The sequence below is a fragment of the Peromyscus californicus genome, unplaced genomic scaffold (genome assembly GCF_007827085.1).
Source record: "Peromyscus californicus insignis strain IS unplaced genomic scaffold, ASM782708v3 Scaffold_5__1_contigs__length_169319896, whole genome shotgun sequence".
Classification (NCBI taxonomy): domain Eukaryota; kingdom Metazoa; phylum Chordata; class Mammalia; order Rodentia; family Cricetidae; genus Peromyscus; species Peromyscus californicus.
In genome coordinates, this window is record NW_026294573.1 from 132,578,885 (window position 1) to 132,597,123 (window position 18,239).

Below are 18,239 nucleotides of genomic sequence, written 5' to 3' on the forward strand. Positions count from 1 at the left end.
CTGTTACTTGGTGACTCCATTTAGATTTCTTTCACATATGTATATATCTTAAAAAGCTTCTACAGTAGCAGGTTTCCATATGACCCCCAAATGGCCCTTAGTGTTAGCTGTTCCTCCCTGTATTCCCTCCCTTACCCTCTCTTCCACTCCTCTTTCTCTTTACCCTTCAGGCTCCAGTCTTTTCCCCCATCTCTCCATAACCATATATTCTGTTTCTCAGTGGTTAAACAGATGGTAGCATGACTATCAAAGGCTTAAAAGCTAATATATACATGTATGAGAAAACATACTATTTGTATTTTGGGGTCTGTCTTACCTTACTCTGGATGATTTTTTTTCTAGCTACTGAAAATTTTATATAATTGCATTTTTAACAGCTAAATAATATTCCATTTGTGAATGAACCACATTTACATTATCCATTCATCTCTTGATGGACATCTAGGCTGTTTTTAATTTCTGGCTACTATAAATAGCACAGCAAAGCCAAGCGGTGGTGGTGTATGTCTTTAATCCTGACATGGGAAGCAGAGGCAGTCAGATCTGCGAGTCTGAGGCCACCCTGGTCTACAGAGGGAGTTCTAGGACAGCCAGGGCTGCACCAAAAAAAAGAATAGAGCATCACTGAACATGAATGAGCAAGTATCTCTGTAAGGACGTGGAGTCCTTGGGGTATATGACCAAGAGTGGTACAGCTAAGTCTTGAGGCAGACTTCCTGAGGAATCGACACACTGCTTTCCATAGTGGTTGTACAAGTTTGCACCCCCACCAGCAATGGACGAGTGCCCCTTTGCCCTCACCCTCGTCATCGTGAGCTGTCATTTGTTTCGCTGATCTTGACCATTCTGACCGGTGCAGGATAAAATCTCAAAGTAGTTTTTATTTGCGTTTCCCTGATGGCTATGGATGGTGAACATTTCTTTGTTTCCCAGTCATCTGAGTTCCGTCTTTTGAGAACTCTCGGTTTGTGTCTTTGCCCCATTTTAAAAATTGGATTATTTACTTTCTTCTCTTTCTTTCTTCTTTTTGTTTTTTGTTTGTTTGTTTTGGTTTAGTTTCTCGAGACAAAATTTCTTTGGGTAGCTTTAACTGTCCTGGAACTAGTTCTGTACACCAGGCTGGCTTCAAACTCACAGAAATCCTCCTGCCTATGCCTTCTGGGTGATGGAATTAAAGGTGTGCACCACCACTACCTGACTTAATTTTTTTTCAAGATTTCTAGCCTAATAAATCTACTTCATTGACTATATTTGTAAAATATAGCCACTCTAAAACCTTCCTTCTCTTTCCTTTATATTTACACGGAGCCTCTACTTCTCAAATGTTGAGATTAAAGATGTGTGCCACAGGCCCTGCCTTCTCTTTTTGGTTTTCCTGGAGACATGGGCTTACTATGTATCCCAGGTTGACCTCAAATTAGTGATCCTCCTGCCTCAGTCTCCCAAGCACTGGAATTATGTGTCTGGCAGTTGTCGAAAGCCTGAATCTGGGTGATCACACTGTCTACAGTACAAAAATGTTTGCTACGAAACACTGGTAAACAAGGGGTATGGAAGAGGCCCCCTTCTCCTGGCCTGGGGGTTTAATCAATGGTGAGGACCACAGAGACAAAAACCATCAAGTGTCACCAAAGATTGCCTGATGGTAGTATAAAAGACTCAGCTCATTCCATCAACAAAGCTCCTATGCTTAATTCAGACTCTACAAAGTGAGGCACACTAGGCCTTCAGAGAAGTCCAAGGTTTAAGTTAATCAACAACAACACGATTCTAGTAATGAAAAGAAAGGTTAAATACCTTTAAGGAAGGCGGTTGTACAATCACTGTACATAACGCAGCTCTTCCTCCTGCTCCTTCCAAAAGAGAGCTACCCAAGCCTGGTCCTAAGAGCTTATATATCAGGATGTTGTGTGGAGCCCATGGAGTGCCCGGAAACTGTTAGGCTAATCATGGAGGGTTTCCAGAAAGTCTGTGTCCTTTTCTGCCACTAGCCTTTGTCTGTGTGAAGCCGCTCCTGGATTGCTATTGGATTCATCCTTCCTGCAGTAAAGATATAGTCTGACTACGTTGAGTGTGCTGATGTCCCATGGACTCCAGTTCTCTCATTTATTAACTACATTTTCATGGGCAGGTTCTTCACGTCTTCTGTGAAGTCCAGTGTCTGTTCCTACAAATAATGCTACAGTTTAGACCTTAAATATCCCCAAAGATTCCTGTTTTAAAAGCAGGAGTCCTGGACTATTCACTATTGAAAAGTGCTGTTCTTTAAGAGTTGGGCTTAGTAAACGGAGTTAAATCCTAGGGAGAGACTTTTAAGTGTAATCAGGAACCCAGAGGAAGCTTTCTTATTGTAATTGAATCTCTAGGGTATTTTTATCATGATGATGGAAAGCACCATGACACAATGGGTTTTAGAAATCTCACAAGTTTCAAGCCCAGAGTTTCTGTGAGAATGAAAGGAGAAAATTCACGTCATATCCGGTCATCCCCTGGACTCTAATGTAGGATGTAGGGATAACGCCCGCGCTATCACCACCCGTTCACCATGTCCGAGCGAGGGGCTGTGGATTAAAAAATAAGGGACAAGAGACAGCGAGTCATTCGCCACGGCTGAATGCCAAGTGCCAGCCGAATGCCGTTTATTGAAAGAGGGAGGAACCTTAAATACAGGCTTACAGCACAATGGCGGATCCCCGGAGGGCAGAAGTTTGCTACTGAATGTTCTACATTCTTGCATCTAAGCTGTTTACACCAAATGCAGGATACAGGAACAAAGAACCTCCGGTAGAACGTTAGGTGAGAAGGAAACCGGCAGGGAATCTGAATAGGGAGGACATCTGGTCAAGGTCGGCAAGCAAGGCGGCTGCCACTCACAGTGGGGGGCCAGGGCCCACAGTAGGACACCTTCTGATGTCACCAGTGCCTGTGGATTGTCAAGACCCTGCTGTGAAATGTATTGTATTGTGGGTAACCTACATACACTCTCCCATATACTATAAATCTCTAAAATATTTTAATTTTTTTTCAGATTTACATATCTTATGTACATGAGTGTTTTACCTGCACACATATCTGCATACCATGTGTATGCCCGGTGCCTGATTGAGTCAGAAGGATGCATGAATCCCCTCCAGCTACAGTTAGGAATGCCTGTGAACCATTGCATAGGGGCTGGGTGCTGAACCTGGGTCCTCTGCAAGAGCAGCAAGTGCTCCTCTCTGCTGATGTCTCTCCAGCCTCCAGATTACTTCCCAAATCCAGTGTAATACCAGCGCTATATGAGTGCTTGCTGCCTTGTATTCTTGGGGGAGTTATGACAAGGGAAAAAAAAATCTGTACCTGTTAAGAAGAGGGTTTCTCTGTGTAACATTCCTGGCTGTCCTGGAATTCACTTTTGTAGACCAAGCTGACCTTGAACTCACTGAGATCCACCTGCCTCGCTGCCCCCTCCTTCAGTGCTGGAATTAAAGGAGTGTACCATCACCACCTAGCTGCAATGTGTGTTCTAAAAGCCACAGACATGGAACCTGAGAATACAGTACACCCGTTCTGCTTCAAACAAATTGGCACATAGTACCTTGTCAGTAACAGTAGAGGTCATTGTTACTCTCATTACAACAACCATTTTTGTTCCTTTAGACTCTATATCCTAGGCTGCTCTTGGACCTGAACTCCTGCCTCAAGCTCCCAAGTGCTGCCATTGCAGACATGAGTCACACATGCCTGGCTAATCATTTTGTTTGCCGAGTAGCGCTTCCCAGGATGTGAGCACAAACGAGCGTTCTTTCCCCTACTCTGTAGAGCTACCTTTCCCCTTATTCCTGGGGAAAAGTCTAACGCAGTGCTAGGACGACCCCAGCCATTCTCAGGTACCAAGGTTCCGGATTACCTGGGGCCAAAATATTGTCACATTTCAGAACAAGTCATAGTCCCTTAATCCCTAACCCACTAACACAGACCTGTCCCTAATTTCTTATTTATTAGCCAGTTTTCAAGGCTAGTAAAATCCTATATCCAAGAGCAGTCAGACTTTTTGTAGTGTTAGGCTAGGTCAGTAGGTAGAGCATGGGACTCTTAATCTCAGGGTTGTGGGTTCAAGCCCCACGTTGGGCAGCTTTACATTTGGCTTAGATTTCATGGACTCTTAAAATATGGAGCTAGTGTTTATTGATCGAACACTGTATGTCACTTGGATGGAAGGCACACCTCCTTTCCAAGTGGCTTCAGAAGGGAAGCTCCTCACTATCATCGCTACTCGCCCATCTCAGGAGATCCCTACCATCTAGTGGTAGGTCAACTTCTGACCCTCTCAGATATCTGGTCAAACCTTGAGGGTAGCCCCCAGGGTGACCAGTGGATGGGCTGCAGAGGATGAGCTGACTCCTACACTGGGCAAGCATAGAGACCAAGTGAAGACAAGACTTGGTCCTGACTGAGTGAGGCGAAAAGAGGCTGAATGTGCCGGCTCCTGGAGTGATGGGTTACTCTCACGGAGGCCGGCTTCTGTGAAGCCCACACAGCCCTCCAAATGCTAGGATACATAAAGTGAGAAGGGGGTAGTTAGTGTGGATGCCTGGTCTAGTTGCTGCTTTCCTACAACCAAATTACCTCAAATAAGGATAGACTAATCCAGTGGTTCTCAACCTGTGGGTCAAGACCCCACAAGGGTCACATATCAGATATCTGCATTATGAGCCATACCAGTAGCAAAAACTACAGTTATGAAGTAGCAATGAAGTACATTTATAGTTGGGGGTCACCACAACATGAGGAACTGTATTAAAGGGTCACAGCATTAGGAAGGTTGAGAACTGCTAGTATAGTCTTTCTCTTCTTTCATGCTGTTAAAAGAAACTTGGGTATATCTAGGTCCCAAACCCTAGACAACTCTCACTCAGTACCTTTGGCTCTTCCCAGCATTTCTCACCCACCCCCTACCTTAAACTCTCTAGCCCGGGGGCTGGGTTTCCCTTCCCCCAGCTGCTCTGGTCCCTACATAACCTCAGCAGGCTATCTCTGGTCTCTTGGCTTCTGCTTCCCTATCTCTATCTCCTCTGTTCTCCCTATCTCCTCTTACGGCTCAGTACAGTCTGCTGGCCCAGTTCAGTCCAGACTGTTCCAGATGCCTCTGGCTGTTTTCTCCCTCATATCTACAATTAGACCTTCTCTGCCACCGTACCTGGGAGTGGTTGTGTGCTTATCTTCTCATTCAGGTATATTATTATATCATGGTAGTAACAACAACCATGCTTTTCTTTTTTTTGTTATTAATAATAGTGCTAGACCATTTTGATATGTCTTTTTTTTTGAGAGTTTGTTTAAAAAAAAACTTCTAAAAACAAAACACAAAACTCTAGAAAAAGTCATATACAAAATCAAAATTTTGCTTCCAAGGACCACAGACCACACTGATGGTTTTTATTATAAAAAATGAGGTTGGCTTGACGTTACAACTAATTTGTATAATCATGTTAATAAAGTTTACTTATGTTACTAGTTTAGAAATTATAAAAAACGATGAAGTTTGCCAATTGTCTTTTTATCAAGATAATTGTGTTCCTTCTCTCAGGCACACAGATTTGCGCTTACCAAAATCAAGCCGTTTTTGCACTCCTGGAATAAACTTTACTTGGATTTGATATTTAATATTCCTCTAATATTCTGCCAGAGTTAACTTGCTGGCATTTGAATTTGTTTAAGAAAAAAAAAAGTTATTTATGGATTAAACCTCCGCTGGTAAGAAAATACCATCATTCAAAACACCTGTTTCCTAGGCGGCCTGGGAAGGAGCAGGAGGACGGAACTTCAGAAGCCACAAAGCCGATAGCATCAGTGAGTGACTGTCCTTTTTACAGATTGGGAAGGCGACCCCAGCGCACGTGGGTGGCAAGTTTTGGGGCTCCAAGGGAAAGAGTCCCCCTTCTGCTGCATATCATCTTGATTCCGTGGGAGAGTGAGGATAGTTGTTTGGCTCTAAAACTGAGAATTTCGCCAACCAGTGATATAAGAATTTTAGTGAAGACATTGTTGTCTTCTTTGAGGGAGAAAAAACCTCGCTGGGCTCAAGTTTCTCTGGTCTTTCCATTCCAACTGCCTCACCCTCCCGTGTAGAGCTGAAACCGCTTCTTCGTAGTTTCAGCCACTTGGACACCTCTCTGCGAGACACACCAGGGAGGCTTTCCTGCCAAGACTGAACTAAATGCTTTCCAAATGGGGATGAAGGAAAAAGAGAAAGAAAAGAAGCTTCAAGGACTTATATTTCAGAAAGCCGCCAACTATTAAAACTCCCGGGAACCATACGAGCACGTACATGCTAACACAGGTAGAGTGCTTCCACTCTGCCCGCCGAGGTCCTGGCGACTGAGCTTTCAAAGTCCCGATCCAGCTGCATAGCCTCCATCTGCTGAAGGTGGAACCCACTTCCAATCACCCTTCCCTGTGGCCTAATTAGCAGCTACCTAGAGCCTTGCAAAACAATGCCTGCCTGCTGCCCAGCGGAGTGCTGGGCCTGGTGAAGGCTGGCCTTCTGGGGCTGCAGCCGTGACTGAAGGTCTGTCCTTTTGTAAGAGCCTGGTAGGTCGGAATCACATAACAAAGCAATCAGTTAGATGTCTGATTATTTTCCCTCCCAAATGCTATGTTGACACTGCCACAGATTGTAACCTTTGTGAAAAGAGCACTCTAACTTTTTTTTAATATTTACTATTTATTTGAATCCCCAAACGCCCTGTAGAGCAATTATACCTGCTCACATTATTGTAATTGAACAAAAAAACAAAACAAAACAAAAAAGAAACTAAAGCCCGAAGGCTTGATTGACTTGCTTCAGGTCAGATGGCTTGCTGGTGTAGAGAGAAGGCTCCAGGTGCTCTGACTTTATCTACTGATCTGGCCCACAGGCGACATCGTGCTCCACCTCACCTGACTCCTATCTGTGTACACCTTCATCACACAAAGCTGTGTGTTAGGACTTCCAGAGGGTACATAATTCAAGTATGTGTTTATGGGCATTCAATAAAAAAGTTATGTGAGTTGAAACTACATTTTCATGGGGACATCATTTCTAGGTAGGAACTTTGGAGGAGTAAGGAAAACAATTCAAATGCATTTCAAAATGAGGCGGGTGGGTGTATATGGTGCACTTCATGGAAAGGCACACATTCAAACAAAACCTACAGCCTGGAGCCTGGACAGCACTGTCTTTAAAGCTCTTCACTGTGGAAAATTGTAAGCACACACAGAGAGGGTGTAACAAGCATACAGGTGCGCTTTAATAATTACCCACCTATGGGAAATCTTTTTACTTCATGTCCCAGCTCCCACCCCTTCCTTGCATTATTTTAAAAATAAAACCCAGACATCATATCATTTCATCCGTGATTTCAGTATGTTCTAAACAAGATAAGGGATTTTCACCTGCCTCGCAATACTATGGCCACAAGTTTTAAAGTTAAGAACAATTTCCTGTTATCATTTAGTATCCAGCGAATACTCAAATCTTTCTGCCCCTCTCCCCTGCTAAGTCTTTCTACAATTACAATTCAAATCACAATCCAGTTGAAATCCATGATTTTGGCTGATTTAATCGCTGAAATCTCCTTTAATCTACACCGTTTATGTCACAGGACATATTTAAATAACTGCTCCTGGAAAGATCGTTTGGCATCTGGGGGAATTTTTTCATTTACTTCTACCATGCTTGACTGGCTCTGAGTCAGGGCTAAAGCCAGGAGGTGTCGTTATGTTATATATTTTATTTAAAACGTTGGCAGTGAGTATGTGTTGGTACCAATTGTCAGATACATTCCAATTTTAGAGATTATGAGAAATGAGAAAATATTCATTTTTAGGATCATTGAAATATAGTAGCTGGAACACAGCCAGCTCACATGCGTTCTCTCTTCAATTTTAAAAATGGGGTAAGAAGAGAATGGTATACAGGGCAGGCATAAAGTCCCTTATGTGTGAGTCGGGCAGGTGCAGACAGGACAAGGTATCCCTGTTTTTAGAGCTTTGCATGGTGAACTCTTCTCTCCTCTTCAAACTTGGCAAATAACCTGAAGTTCTTAGAATGTTTACAGCTCATTTAATACATATCAATGTGTTAGCATTTGCACAAGCAAGGTAATGCACACAGTGTTGATTGCACAGATGTGAGGAGGTTGAGTAAGTCTGCATCCAGAATCCCATCCCGGTCCTCATAGCGCCTGAGAAAGGGCAGATGTAGAAAGATGCGAAGGAGTTCCTGCTTCTTCATGTGTGCCTACATACACTTCACGGGCCAGAACAACCTTCACATAAACTGGATGGCACAAAGGGAAAAGAAGGCTGCACCGGTTTCCATTTGGCTTCAAATCTGATGATGTGCGTTTTCACCTGTTTAGAACTACTGAGACTACAGATGGGTCCCTGAAGGAATTTCAGCTTCACCTTGTAGTCGCCTTATTAACATACGCCTAAGGGCCTGGGGAGGCATGAAGACGCACAGTCAAGGGTCAAAGGACATGGCTCAGTGTTCGAACACCTGGCCATCACGCCAGAGGCCTAACTTTCAAAGCCTAGCACCGCACCTCTCCCACCCCAAAATAAAAGTGGATAGCTATATCAGAGTCCCAGTGTGGGTGGAAACAGGTTTTGCCCCGGGTCACTGGCAAATTTTGAAAAGTCAGAAACCTTTGATTACTCCCTGGAGAGATTCCAATCCAACGCAAAAAAGAATGTTGCTCCTAGCAAACCATGCTTAGGAGAAGGGAAGGTTTTGTTTGTTTATCAGATCTGAGGTAGCTCACAGGCCAGCCGCCATTCCCAGTTCTCAGAAGCCCTGTGCTCAGAAGTCCTGCACGTAGACATTGTAATCAAGTAGAAGTGTACTAGCCTGGTCTTTTGAGTACATGCTCTCTGTGGTGCAATGAGCCTGCTCTGGGATAGTTTTCTAGTGATTTCCTTAGGTCTCAGGTAAGACAATCAGAAGCCAGGGGTCCAGGCAAACATGGAGTGCCTATAAGTTTCTGAAAACAGGATTTTGATTCAGAACATTGGGAATTGGATCTCCCTTTCCACCCTTTGAGCTCAGGTCCAGGGATCAGGGTATTTGGAATGCTGCCCTAAACTTGCCAGCTTCCCTTCAGTATCAGAGGAGACAGAGAAACTGTCTATGCTGTTGTCCGGAGAAGTCACACCAGGTAGCTGAGGAGGACCCCTGCCACTCAGCAGTAAGAAGAGCTGGCGAAAGGGAAAGAAAATCAAAAGCAACATTTACAAAGTCTGGTGCACACATGGACCCTGGGGGCATTAGAAAGTTGAGGTTCCTGCCTCCAAGTTCTTGTCTTGACTCTCACCGTAAGCTGAGATAAGTCCTTTCCTTCCCAAGTGGCTTTTTGGTCATGGTGTTTATCAGAGGAATAGAAACCCTAAGACATCCTGTCTCAAAAATAAGGTGAACCGGGCAATGGTGGCGCACGCCTTTAATCCCAGCACTCGGCAGGCAGAGGCAGGTGGATCTTTGTAAGTTTGAGGCCAGCCTGGGCTACAGAGTGAGTTCCAGGACAGGCCCCAAAACTACACAGAGAAACCCTGTCTCGAAAAACAAAAACCAAAAAAAAAAAAAAAAAAAAAAAGTGAGAGCCATACAGGAAACTACCAAAGGGCAGCTCTGGCCTTCACATGGATAGGCACAAAAGAGGGCAACACACACACACACACACACACACACACACACACACACACACACACACACAGCACAGATGAGAACACCACACACACACACACACACACACACACACACACACACACACACACACAGATGAGGACACCTCACACACATACACGTACACACAGCACAGATAAGGACACCACACACACACACACACACACACACACACACACACACACACATACACACACACACACACACACACAGCACAGATGAGGACACCTCACACACACACACACACACAGCACAGATGAGGACACCTCACACACACACACACACACACACACACACAGCACAGATGAGGACACCTCACACACACATAAACACATTCTGGGATTCTGGGTGTGGCGGTACAGTGAAACTCCAGCACTGGGGAGACAGAGGCAGGAGGATTCTCCTAGTTCAAAGCCTGCTTGGTCTACATAGCAAATTTCAGGCCAGCCGGGACAGAGTAGTGTAATTCTCTCAACACCAACATCAAAAACAAAGCAGGACAAGTATGTGTTGATGTTTAATTTGTCTTTCATTCTGCATTCAAGTTAGTAATGATCATGTGTAGTATCTCATGAAGCAACGGTTTGTCTCTCCAACTGCTCCATTGTTAGGAGACCAATGTACTCATTTATTCAATGGCAGTATATCCATCCATTCAGTGTTGATGGATAGTTGAGTGGTTTTGAATTCTGAGATTTTATTAATCCTCTGCTATGAACCTTTGTAAGTGACTTTTGGCACACGTCTGTGTAAATTTCCCTCAGCTATCCATAACATATTGGAGGGTTTGGGTGTGCTCAATTCTCACAGATATGTTCAGTGAGGTTCTCAAACTGTATACATTTGCATTTCTTCCAGGAGCACATGGAAGTTGAATGGATGCATGCTCTTGATAGCACTTAACTTGTTGGCTGGTTTTTAATTCATCTTGACCATTCTAATGGACATGCCGCAGTTTTGATTTGCAGTTTGGTTTTAATGTACATTTCCAGGCAATTAGTAAAGTTAAGCACCTTCTTGTATTTGCACCAACTATTTGGGTTTTTGTTTTTGTTTTTCCCTTATTTTTTTGATTTTGGAGACAGGGTTTCTCTCTGTAGCCCTGGTTGTCCTAGAACTCACTCTGTAAAGCAGGCTGGCCTTGAACTCTCAGAGATTCACCTGCCTCTGCCTCCCAAGGGATTAAAGGCATGAGCCAGCATCACCTGGGTGGCTATCTTTTTTTATGAAGTGTCTTTTAAAAGTGTTTGTCCATGTTTTATTGGGTTGTTTGCATTTTTCTATTGCTTTAAAGTGGTCCTCAGTCTGTGGGGGGGTCACATTAGGAAGGTTGAGAACCTCTGCTTTACAGGAATGCTTTGGATACTATATATATGATTCCGTTTGAAATGTATGCATCACTCATTTTTCCCACTTGATGGCGTTCCTTTTTATTATGTTAGTGTCTTGTCTTTTAACACACATCACTTTTCATTCTAATACAGTCTAACTCATCAGTCTTTACCTTTATGGCAATTTGTGTGTGTGTGTGTGTGTGTGTGTGTGTGTGTGTGTGTGTGTGTGTGTGTGTGTATGTACTTGTCTGAGTGCAGGCTTGTGTGTGCCGTGGTGTCCAGCATGTGTGAAAGTCAGAGGGCTACTTTCAGGAGTGGGCTCTTGCCTTCCACCTGGCTGAGCAGGTCTGTGCTGTTTCTGCGGCTGCACTGCATACACCAGGCTGGCTGGCCCTCAGGAAATTCTACTGTCTCCACCTAGTGCCAGGACTATGGATGCACAGTGGCACACCCAGCCCTCTATGGAGGCTCTAATACCTTTACCCACTGAACCATCTGTGCCCCTGCTCCCTAAATCCTACTCTTTATTGAAGTTTATGGAAATGTTTACACTGTCTGACATAGAGACAGCTTGTTATATGCATCGGTTACTATTAATAGCTTTTTCAAGTGAAGAAATTAAGTCAGGGAAGATGGACGCCGGCTAGCCCAAGCTAGCCACCTCCAATGGGAAAGTCTCTATCTGATTACAGGTGCGTCTTACCACACCTGACACAGCTTACATTTTTATGATAAATCATTATGGAGATTTCATCTATTTTATTACCACCATTCTGTAAAACAGGATTGATAGCAGCATTGACAAGAGTCTTGTTGAAGATATATCTATGGGATAGGATGTGATTTTTTTCCTCATAGCACAAAGTCATTGTGCTAAGTATTGGGTTTTATTGTGCTATTTTAACATATGCATATAGTTTACTATGATCGTATTTGTTTTCCCATTGTTCTCACCTGCCCCTTCCTCTCCCCATGGTCCCCTTTCTTCCTCCTGGTAGTGGGCTTCCACCTTTATGGTCCCCTCCCCCAAGTTTAGAAAGAAACTGTTTCTTTAATACCTTCTTTCTTTTCCTTTTTATTTTTTCCTCTCTTTGATACTGGGTCTCACTTATGTAGCTCCAGCTGACCTGGAGCTTGCCATGTAGACCAGGCTGGCCTCAAACTCACAGAGATATGCCTGCCTCTGCCTCTAGAGTGCTGGGATAAAAGGTGTGTTCCACCACATCCAGCTAGCTCCTCCATTCTTAGTCTAAGTAAGACTCAAACTACTCTATAGTCAGGATTATATATTAAAAAAGCAAAAAACAAAACAAAACTTACTTTTTGGGAGACAGAATTTAGCTCTGTAGCCCAAGTTAGCCACCTCCAACAGGAAAGTCTCTATCTAATTACAGGTGTGTCTTACCACACCTGACACAGCTTACATTTTTATGATAAATCATTACGGAGATTTCATCTGTTTTATTACCACCATTCTGTTTACCGCTCTATAAAACAGGAACGATAGCAGCATTGACAAGAGTCTTGTTGAAGATGAAATAATTTGTTGGAAATGTTTACACTGTCTGACATATAGACAGCTTGTTATATGCATCGGTTACTATTAATAGCTTTTTCAGGTGAAGAAATTAAGTCAGGGAAGATGGAATGGAAAGCATTTATGGACATAATCCAAGAAACACTGGCTCTTGACTCTCTTGTGTTGGCTCTTCCCCTTACACTAGTTTCTCTCAAGAGCACCTGGGTTAGTCTCCTGCAGCTCAGTCTCTCCATCACACCGAAGGGTTCCAAAGATTACACAATAATGCTTATAAACTGCTGCTTGGAAGGACTCTAATCAGTGTCCCGAGCATGCATGCTTCCTAGGTGTGCTGTAGGGTAACGGAACTGTTTGGGAGGAAAATGTTTAGTCACTTTTTTTTCTTCTATGGATTCTTCATACAAATTAAGACAACTACATCACCATGGCCCTGCAAAGAATCTTGCAATGGGCTCATTAAGGTAACTTTGGGAAGATAGTGGGTTGTTATTTTTTTTAAGGGAACTTTGCCGGCTCCCTCAAACACATGGCAAGTGGACAGCAAGGAAAACATAGTAAATTACTTCCATATGGCTCAAAGCAATGAGAAACATTTTTGATTAATAACACATTCCCTACAATAAAATTGCTTCCAAATCTGCCAGAGGACACCAACTTATCTGCTACATCTATTTCCAATTTGATTTTTCACTGTTTTGACTCACAAAAAGAAAAAAAATTCCTACACTCCCCACTGGTTCACTGAAACGATGGTCCTTCTGGGGCAGTCACCTGCTCCTATTCCTGTGCTAGCCCACAGAGAGCTGCTCCTTTGCTGATTTTAGAACCAGCTGCTGAGACATGAGCCTCAAACATTCAAGAGATGGCTTTTACAGCCTCATCAGTTGGTGCAATCATTAACATGTCATCTGCATATGTGAGTGCTAGAGTGAGCATTTAGTCTCCATGTCCTGCGCATGCCTCAACTGTGAGCCAGGCAGGTTAGGTCCCATCATAAATTCTCTTCAAAAGGCTTTAATTGCTGTATAAAAGTCCAAGCGAGCACCCTAGTCTTCAAGTTTTCATTGTCTGGAAGCAGCGATCACACCCTGTTGCTGCCTCGCCACTCTGAGGACGTGCCAGAAACCTACTCAATTGAAGCATCCGTGCGTAGTCTCTTTCTCCTTCAAGAGCTTCCCTCCCCACCCTCTCCTTTTTCAAAGGAGATAAAAATGAAAACCTGACTGTCTTTTACTCTGCATTTTACAGTGTCTGTGGGTGTACCAAAGCCATCTGCCACCCCCGTCCCTTAACGCCTGGAATGATGATCATGTCGTCTTCTCCGAAAAGACTGTTAATCTCACGGTAATCCCTGCTAATCACTTTGTAATCAGCGCTCCCGGGGGCTAAAGGTCCTCAGCTCCTAATCATGATGTTGTAATCATCATTCTTGTGAGACAGCATTTAGTAAGCCCTAAATCTTGGGTTTAATTCTTCTTAGCTTCCTAATTATTTCCTGAGACAAAGGCAGGAACTCTCTGGATAGGAGAAACCAGAGCTCTCCGGCTTGAACTGGCACAAGAGATCACACTCACTCCATAGTGAAGTTTCTGATGTCTGATCAAGACTTTCAACTTGGTGATAAGTATTTTTGGATCCCCAGAAGTAGGTTTCTCTGCCAACACAATAATCCAGATCAAGCCAAATTAAAAGTCCAGGTTTAATAAGCAAAGCAACCCAGATGACTCTCAAGCCCCCCAGAAGTGAGGTGGGGGGAGGAGAAATCCCAGGGCAGGTCTAGGGACCCAAGCTTAAATATCCTGTAGGCACAGAGCAGCTCTTGGGGAGGAACTGCTGCTTTGGCAGGTTTTCTAAGATGGACAGGGTTTGGAATGGGGGTGAGGGGCCAAAGTGGGCTTCCAGCTGAACATCCCAACCTTCTTGAATATATGGGCTCTGGTTCAAGTCTGACTACTTCCTGTTGGCATGGGATGATGTGGGGAGGGGAGTTGGGAGTCAGTGGGCTGCTCAGTGGGAGGTATGGGTCAAGAGGCATCTGGTAACTGCCATGACCCCAGGAATCTGTTTCTTGAGGAAGCAGAGAAGGCAAGGAGGAAAAAAAATAGATTATTAACATTGGCCCTATGAATGGGGCCAGCCAGGGGAAGAGTGAAGAGTGTCAGAAAGAGTGGGACAGAGCTGTGACCTGGTTGTAGAGAAGAGGCAAGGGTGAATGCCAAAGGTGAATGAGCAGGACAGAAGAGCAGAAGACCAGAAGACCCTTCATTGGGACATTTGAAAAACCAGAGGGTGGAGGGTCCTAGTTGCTGGACAGACCATTTATCCTGGATAGGTGCCTGCTTGAGCCTGGAAAGGTGGTACCCGCAGTCACCTCTCGTGGGGATCGTGGGGAGGTGGGGTGTTGGCACGCCAAATTGAGGGATGATGTGTTCCAGGAGTACCTGAGCCATCACATCCGCTGTTTGCCTGGAGGTAAGGAGTGCCTCCATCCATCCTGTGAAAGGTGTCAGTAAGAGTTAAGAGATAAAGAAGCATTTTATGAGTGGGCATGTGGGTGAAGTCAACCTGCCAGTACTCGCTTGATTGGTGTCCTCAGAGCTGGTGCAGGGCCTGGTGTATCTGGAGGGCCTCCTGCAGGTTGGCCTTGGAACATGTCTGGCAGGAGGGGTGGACCTGTAAAATATGGGTTCGAAGATGGGTGGAGTCAAAGAGGGGCTCCAGAGACTGGTATTAGTTTCTCCAGGCCAGATTTCTTGATACAGTAGCAGAACTCTTTCCCCAGGAACCTGCAGGTGCCTGTAAAACATCTGGAACAGATTTACACCTTGGTGTCATAGCCAAGGCTATGGCTTTGGGTTAAAAGGCATGAACATTTTTTCCTAAGGCCTGTTTTTAGCTGATGAAATACACCTTTAAGTCTATACTTAGAAGACAACCAGAGGAAATTAACTGAACGAAAGAGGTTGAGCAAGCAGAGGAGGAGGGAAAGAGTCTCAGGAGCAAGGGAGGGATGGAGTTGAACAAGCCTGCAGGCTTCCATACCCTCTTTGATGCTAACCTATTTCAGAGGGGGAGGAGTTGGTATTTCAGCAGAGTTTTGCCGTCTGTGGCTGGAGACAATGCAGTAATGCTGAAAAAGCCTCTATGCAGTCCTAAAAGTTGGGTCTTAATCCATAGAAATGAAAGAACTTCTGAAAACTGCTCATAGACAGTGCTCTATCAGTTCATCAAAACTTCATTTACCAATGCTGAACCTCCAAAACTCCATTGTAGTAATAGCATAGAAAGGGGACAGAAGTCTGAAATATCATTACATACTTAAGTGGGAAGTTACACCTGAAACCTGTTTATTCTTTACTATGAAGCCTGTGAACAAGGCAAACATGTCTGTATTTTCAACAGGAAACTTAACTAATGAACTAATGAGCTTCCACGGTGGTTGTAGCCTTGAGGGGTTGAGCGCAGAGTGTTAAACTGGTAACTCTATCAGTCCTCTAGTCTTCAAACACCATCAGATCTGAGAAAGGATAAATTTCTCCTGAGTAAGCAGAAATGACACAGCTTTCCAACTCCCTAGACAGCCACCCCAGGTTCCTCCATGGTCCTTGGGGACAGAGGTTCCCAGGGCAGCTTCAGTCTTCAGCTGCCAGGCCCAGAAGGACAGACTTTCCTGTGGTGTAGGAATTTGGGGAGACTGGCCTACCTTGTCTTGGCAAAGTGGGGCAGTCAGTTCCCCAGTGTCCTGCTTGTCCACAGTCTAGACAGGGTGTTAGCAGTAGTTAAGGTGCAAGGCAGTTTTCAGCTCTGTGTCTAGTTTTGCTACATTTAAAGCAAGCTTCCAGTGGAAGTTCTTCTGTGGCCATCCATCTTCCTTGGAAGAGACACAGGGTACTGCTAGGAGCTGGCATGTCTCTATTATGAGAAGCTTTTTTATTAAATGCTATATTCTCAGATCTCTGAAGCATTTGAGGATCAGGGGATCATTATCTGTTAGGTATAAGCAGTTTAGTATCTCTAGAAGGCAAAACCCAGTTTTCACAATGTAAACAATTTAGTGTTTCTAAAATCATTATCAAAGGAATTACCCTTATGTTACAAAATCTGGATGCCAGCAAGATACAATGCTACACATGGATATATGCAGGTGTAGTTTGGATACTTCAGTAAACCAGCATTGTTTTAAATCCTATCTTTCATAAACCTAGGTTTTAGGACAGGACGGGAATTATCATACAGAATTCTATCTTAATCCAAAATATCTCAGAGACCTAATGTCTCCTTGGTAGGCCCACTCCATGTAGTCGCCTTTATTTAAGATGGTGGTGAAGTCATATACCTTCCTCCTCTCCATCCTAAGTCAAAATAGTAGTTTCCCATGTGGCTGTACTTAATTAAGGTGGTGGCAGACCATGAGTTGCTTCTCAGAGCAGTTCCAATTTGGAGTTAAAAGTTTTAAGTTAACTTTTTGTTAATGATATTTTAACCATACCCAACTCCTTAGCTGTTTTGTTTTGTTTTTAAATAAGGTAGAACAGTATAAAATAACTGTCTCTGTCATCACATCAAATTCAGGGCTAGAAAATCCCAGAGTCAAATTCTGAGCCTGGACAGCTAGTTGTAATAACAACTGAGCTGTTACCAAGATACACAGAACATGTAAACTCAAGCATCCAAGACCAGTCAGAAACAAGCATTCAGTGGCCACATACATTTCCATCCATACACAGAAAATAGATGGGGCTAACAAAACTTTCTGTGGGGAGCCATGCCAGATGACCAACTTAAAAATCCTGAAATAAGAGTGATAAATGTATCCATCCTCTTTTCCCATGGCTGTAGCCGAGAAAAAAATAAAAAGTTAAAATAACAAACCGGGATCAGACTCCAATCTTGGGCGTCCCCGAGAGTGGAGAGAGAGCTAAGCATCAGCTCAAGTTCACCATCCTCTTCGTCAAAGGATGGGAAGGGCTGCGGCTGCACTGCAGTTGGTCCACGATGGACCTGAGACAGCATGTACTCCCTCATCAGGAGCAAAAATGTGCCTGTCGTTGCCAGCACAGCCCAAGGACAACCCCCAGGGTGTCCGTCGCAAAGAATATAGCTCACACTACAGCCACGGACTCACAGTGGACTCACTCACTGTGGTGAAGAATCATGGAGGTAGCAGTAGTGGTAGCTGTGTTGGGGTCCAGCGGAGGCGAGGAACATGTGTGCGCACTCGCAGTCTCGAGGTCTTGCAGTCTCGCTGGATGGGGGAGGAGGCGGCAAGCGGCAGCAGTCACAGCAGGTCCTCAGTGGTCTGTCTGAGTCACGACACCAATGTTGTTAAGCAGCGCTCGTGGCTGGCTGCCACCCGCGGTGGCCATGCCAACAGAGAAGAGTGCTGGATGTATTGGTAGTGGAGGAGTCACAAGCCATGGTTACCTTTCTAGAGCTTTATTGGGAGAGAGAGGGAGAAAGAGAGAGAGGGAGAAAGAGAGAGAGGGAGAGAAAGAGCAAAACACAGAGAGAAACAGAGAAACAAAGAGACCGTGTGGAGGGAAGAGAATGGAAGGAGAGAGTGCGGAAAGAGAGAACACACAGAAGGCACGCCCGCTTTTTAGGCTGGGACGCCATCGCAGGCTGGTGATGTAATTAAGGACAGAATCCTTACACCTTG

General features: G+C 44.3%; 1 long non-coding RNA gene across 1 annotated transcript in view; it reads right to left on the reverse strand.

The window, feature by feature from the left end:
* Window positions 1–17,847, reverse strand: part of LOC128097092 (uncharacterized) — a 37,425-nt gene extending 19,578 nt beyond the window's left edge. The window contains exon 1 of the long non-coding RNA XR_008213780.1: window positions 17,721–17,847. This is a non-coding gene — a long non-coding RNA (uncharacterized LOC128097092). The remainder of the gene's footprint in view (window positions 1–17,720) is intronic.
* Window positions 17,848–18,239: the final 392 nt, after the last annotated feature.